Genomic DNA, 6,000 nt, shown 5'->3' with positions numbered 1-6,000 from the left:
AGGCTACTGTGTTTGTGTAGTTGCCTGAGCCCCTTCATAGACACTTAATTGGTCATTTCAGCCATTCCTTTGCCTTGCCACCTGCAGAGAAAACTATACCATATATCCTGACAGAATATTTCATACGCAAACCTCACAGTAAATTCAGATTCAATATTTTTTCAAACACTCTCATAGCTCTATTTATTTTCCTCGCTCATGACCTTTCATAATGTTGGAATGGTTATCTTGAAGTACGGCAAGGACACTTATCATTACCTCTGCCATGGGAGGTTATGTTTTCAGTTCGATTTGTTTGTTTATATGTCAACAGGATTACTGGAAAAACCGCAGTTCCGATTTTCATGAATCTTGGTGGCAGGGTGTAGCATGGACTAAGTAGGGAAACCATTCAATTTGGGAGTGGATCCAAATCATGGAGCGGATACAAGCATTGTTTTTCACTTATGGAAACGGAGATCTGCACTCCCCGGATGCCCTATAGTTTCACATGTTGTATGGAGCACATTGAAATGACCACAGTTTAGAGCTGAGCAAAGAGAACCTCTGTAGAGATTGATCATTGTGTTTGAAAGTTGCATCAGTTAGTCTCAATAGAGCCCCGACATGCTTGAAAATGTGCAAGTAATCCAATTTGCCGTGTTTCAGCAGTAACATTAAAGCTACCCCCTATCATGCTTTGAAGTTTCTGGCACATTTTTACATGTACAGGCTCCCATGTTGTTTCTTAGTGGTACTCCAAAATAAATCCTTTAAGTGTTTCTTTTTATGCGTTTCATAAAAAAAAGCCTCTTATTAGAAGCACTGGTAGGTCATATTATTTATCTTTTTTTTAATATAATAGAAATCTAATTTGATAAGAGGAAGACCCAAGTGAAGGGACTCAACTCCCCAAAGGGCCTTGTAGCCAGCACACTTATTGGGTAGTGCGATTGACATCTGCACTCTGCACTGTGCAGCATTAGTGATGACACAAACCACAAAGTGTAGTCTTTTTATCTTCTTATCTTAGATTGGAGAATGATACAGACCGACCATGTGTGCTGTGCTCTGACTTATAACTTAATATATATAGTATTGCCAGGGGGCAGAGGCTGGCGATGTAACTGCTTATGCAATATCACCAGTCCTGAACATTCAAACGAGATAATTACAGTTTAGGATTTTTTTTTATATTGTACATACTTAGAATTGCTGTTTTATCATTGTACTGTAGTGTTGGATTCTAATATTTCTTCTAGTGGGCTTTATTTATTTTCAAAGCGTATCATTTTCATCTGTATTGCAGCCTGCAGGCACTGCTCTGTTTCTGTAAGTGTTGGTGCTGGTAGATTCAGGGACGCTCTGACATCTGATACTTGAGTGGGTTGCAAATCACAAATTGCAAATGGTCAAATTCATGTTATACCTTTCACTAACATCCATGCTTTTTTATGTTTCCTGACAACATAGTGCAGTAATCTCATCTGCCAAAAACAGTGCCAGTAAATAATTCACTACAATAATTAAAGTAAAAAACAGATGATGAAAAAAACCTTCATTCTAATGGAGCTCTTTTTAAGTCATTTAGGTGATTTTGTAAAGTTAAAAAATGACTTTAAGTGGAGTGACAGCTAAGTGTGATGTAGCTGGAGTTGAGTTCAATATAACCTGTGGGGACCTTTGGGACCATAGCCCTAAACTGACCTAAATATCTACTGTAAGTGGAGGTCTGACTAACATGGAAGTAAGTAAGTAAGTACAGTGCATTGTAGCACAAGCAGTTATATGATGATTTAGGAAAATAGAGACATAAAAGGTGTTCTTTGTGTTTCGTCTCTCCTTTCTTTCTCCCTCCCTTAAATCCAGTTTCCCATTCATTAAGTTAAATTAACTATGTGCATTACTACAGTATATGCTAACATACACATCCAATAAAACTATAACATAGAAATAGATTTTTGTTGGGCATACAGAAGGAAAATAAAACAAATCACATACAGTAACAACAAAAAAACTAAACAACAAGTTCTGGATTGCACACTGCGTGATTGCATTATGATTCTGTGACCACGCCATAGGACCAAACCATTACCACCGCAACTCTTAGCCAGACAAAAGTCATTCATTGGTGACAGTCAATTTAGGAGGAGTGTTTTTAACCTTTTAAAATAGGATATTATAGGATCCCTAATTACATTTTTTTAAATGTGGTTGATCCCCTAATGGAATAATGAATCAAGAACATACGTTAAGATTAAACCTAACAGCAAAACTTGAAAAGATGAATTAAAATGCTGATGAAATGAGATGTGTTCTCACATGCAAGGGGCCTTTTAGGGTGCTTTAGAACACCTGTTCTAAAGCTGAAGAGCATTTTAGTCTGGTCCTTGGAGCAGTCTACAGTCCCTTCTCGCACAGTGCTGTGAGGGGTTAATAGCTGTGTGTGAATTCAGAGGGAGTGATGTGCAAAGCATTGAGTTCAAAATGAAATATTAAATGCAGTGGAGAGAAACGGCATGATGTGGGACCCGTAGCTTGTTTTTTGTTTAAAGTTTGTTGTCTTTTTAGTTTTTTGCTGGTGATCATGTCGATGGACATTATCTCACTCCACAGATCTTGTTGATGGAGACTTCCAAGCAAACTGGCTGAAAATGACAACAAATGAAAACGGCAACAAAAACTACAATGCTGCACTCATTAAGAGCTTTAACAATCCACACGTTATGATCGATACATGGTTTTGTTTTAGTTTTTGAATGAACTGTTCCTTTATTGCTGTTCCCTAGGTTATTTTTTATTAATCATTGGTATCTCTGATTTAGAGCGTTCACCCAATCACTAGTGAGGGACGGAGGGGAGGAGAGAGAGAGGAGGGGGGGGGGGGGGGGGGGGGGGCGGGGCTGGCTGTTTTTTCAGCACCGCGGACAGCTCCCGTCTCCTGTCTCTAGACTGCAGGGAAGCGACGCTCAGCACAGCTGGATGATAGAAAAAAACCCGACTCACATGCATCCATAGATTAAACTCCAGTTTGCTGCGCCGTCGCACAGCGTCTTCTTGTCCCCTCTTCTTCTTCTCGATGGTTGAATTGTCTCGTTTTCCGGCCTGACTGTGGAGTCCAACCACGTTTAACTGCATTGCCTCTGCGTCTTCAGTCAGTTTCCCCCTCCTTCTCTTCCTGTTACTGGCAACTAAAGTGAGGGTTTTTTTGGAGGGGAAAGTGGATCGAGCTGCTCGAACTTCTTTTGATCTGTCCTATCCTGGCTGATACGTCGCTGGTTATGTTGAGGTGTGAGATTTCTCTCCAAGCCCGGGAGTGGATGTTACTTTAGGATGCACAAGGAAGATGAAGTTGAGTAGTTTCAGATCTGTCAGTCGTGCTCAGATATGAGATAAGCGATCTGCATCTGCAACAGTGGCTGTAACCCTCAGATCAGAGTGGTTGAGACGTATTCATCTGTGTGCGTGTGTGGACAACAGCCAGCGAGCAAGATGAGGTGCCTCTATGACTTTTTAAATTGCACGTAAGAGATAGAAACAGAGAGTGGGTATTTTACGCTGCTACTGCTGCAGGAAGCGACGTTTTCTTCCTCCAGCTGTCCAGACGACTTTTGCATCTGAGAGGAGACCGGGAACTCTGAGAGAAACAAAGAAAGCAGAGCGGTCATTTTCTCTCTACCTCTATTATACAAAAGCACGATAGAAAATGAAGAAGTTTCGGAAGGTGTTGGACGGCTTGACCACCTCCTCTCCGGGAGGCACTATGGGATCCCCATCGTGCGGCAGCGCGGCAGGGACTCCCACAGCGACGCCAACTCCCAAGGAAATCGACATCCAGGAGACTTTAGTATCGGAAAACTTTCAGATGTGCAAGGTGGGTGGATACAGAGTTTTGTTCACTGAGGACTTGAGGTAGTAACACCTTGAATTCTGGCTTTTTCAAATCCCCATTCACATACATGACGCTTGCAAATACGATGATGTTATGTAGGCATTGATGAAGTGGAGCAGAATCGTAAAAGTTGGATCTTAGTTCAGCTCTCTGCCCTAGATTTGCTGGCCAGTTGTTCTCTGTGTTGAAAGTTCAGCACCACGGGCAGCTCCTCATTTCAAATTATCCTGGAAATAGAGGCAATTTTAGACAAAACAGAACAACATGAGGCTCATCAGGTGAAAGCTTCTGGTTTTTCTCAGCCTCTGTGGCTTTTTGTTTTAGAGCCTTAAAACGTAAATAATTGTTCATCTACATAAGTCCCCACGGACATGTGTGCACGGCAGGTGAAGCTGGTATGTATGTGAAATTGTGGGTACACTCCAGCTCCCACCAGTATGTGCGGTGTAGCAACAGTATCAGCATGCTGTTTATGCTGCAGTAGCCCACACACATGTGATATAAACAACCCAAATGAAGTCAATGAATGGCAGCCTCCCCGTTGCATCAGCAAGCAGGCACGAATGATGTTGGAGCGATGACATAACTGGTGTCCCTCCCTTGCATAAAAAAAAAGTGCACAGCAAGCCAGCGGAGGGACCCTGCAGCACTGTCCTAGCTCACCGAGAGGGGGGAGATTGAGGGAGGGATGTGGATGGTTGGGGGAGGGGGGTGGGGGGGTGGGGGGGTAGATGTATTTATAGCAGTCTATGCCGCCCATTGCAGCCCTTTTTCTGGATGCATTTTGGAGCTGACTGCAGCGAATATTCCTCAATAAAGAAATGGGGGGATTTTCAGTATACAACTGTGAATAATTCATTGAGAACCCAAGAGAAACCGGGTGTTTATGGAGCTATATTATTATTGGCCAGACTGGCACTAGTGGAGGGGGGAGTTGTTGTTTTTATTTCATGTCTGTATAGAGGAGCTGGGGAGGAGGAGGAGGGAGGTTGATTCACAAGCTGAAAAGGATGCTGCAGAGCACCCTTTGGCAGGCAGGCAGGCAGGCAGGCAGGCAGGCAGGCAGGGAGGGAGGAGAAAGTGCCGGAAAAAAAACAGCATGATTGCCCAGTCCCATGCAGAAAGCTGCTCCTTAAGTGAGTGGCTTAATGCGTGGATGTTTTTAAAGCCACTGAATAGACTGAGCCTGTCATGAAAAAGTATTGTGTGTACAAACATGCCCTCCATTCCCAACAGCATCACATTTCTTCTCAAGTTTTGTGTGTGTGTGTGTGTGTGTGTGTGTGTGTGTGTGTGTGTGTGTGTGTGTGTGTGTGTGTGCAGAAATGGTGGTGACGGAGCGATTATGTGTGTTATTGATCCATTATATTGTCACATTTTAGCCACTATGTCCATCACATGTCTATTATTCTTTGCATGCCAGAAAAACACTATCTGATAGTAAAAGTTGAATAAACTCAGTATTGTTGATGGATGTACAGAGTTTCTCTCATCATCTAAGGAGGATACTACTTTTTCATCTTATGCTGAGCAGAATATGGGATGTAGACATGCACACACAGTGACCTTAAGGACCATGTACCGTGTAATATGTATGTGACCTTTTTTTTGTGCATTATGTACATAGCAGAAACTGGGTTGTTCCCAGGCAGCTTTAAAATAAATATATGTAATTGTAAAGATTTTGGATAAAAAGAAAAACATGGGTACTTTTCAACCTGGACTCCATTTTTCCATGTTTTTTGTCTAAGTGAAATTGGTCCAGATTTAAGCGAGAGTTAACCGCTAAAATGTAATCGTATTCCACACGTCAGTGCTTGTTTTTGCGACTCACAGGCTCAGGTTGTCATTATAAGTGACTGACAACACTATGAAACGGACCCTACAGAACCTTTCGCTTGATCCGGTCTGTTTGTTATTGTGTCTAACAAAAGGCATGGAGAAGTCTTGTTCATGTGTCGCATCCACATTGTTAAAATTAGCAAAATATTCAGCCATGAAATTGAAAATCTTTTAGATAACACAAAGCTACGTTTTCTGTACTCCAACACAACTAACTCTCACAACACCGGCCCTCCTCTCCCCAACTCTCACTCACGTTTCCACCGTTGTCCTCGGAAACTAGTCAC

The 6,000-nt window shown here is 42.2% G+C and overlaps 1 protein-coding gene across 9 annotated transcripts in view; it reads left to right on the top strand.

The window, feature by feature from the left end:
- The first annotated feature begins 3,590 nt into the window (after positions 1-3,590).
- Positions 3,591-6,000, top strand: part of stxbp5l (syntaxin binding protein 5L) — a 130,738-nt gene continuing 128,328 nt past the window's right edge. For all 9 annotated transcript variants that reach the window (XM_029458617.1, XM_029458614.1, XM_029458612.1 and 6 more), the window contains exon 1: positions 3,591-3,853. The gene's annotated coding sequence lies outside the window, so the exon portion shown is untranslated. The remainder of the gene's footprint in view (positions 3,854-6,000) is intronic.

Source organism: Cottoperca gobio, chromosome 21, assembly GCF_900634415.1.
Source record: "Cottoperca gobio chromosome 21, fCotGob3.1, whole genome shotgun sequence".
Classification (NCBI taxonomy): domain Eukaryota; kingdom Metazoa; phylum Chordata; class Actinopteri; order Perciformes; family Bovichtidae; genus Cottoperca; species Cottoperca gobio.
Note: the sequence above shows the minus strand (reverse complement) of the source record. Positions and strands in the feature narration are given on the sequence as shown.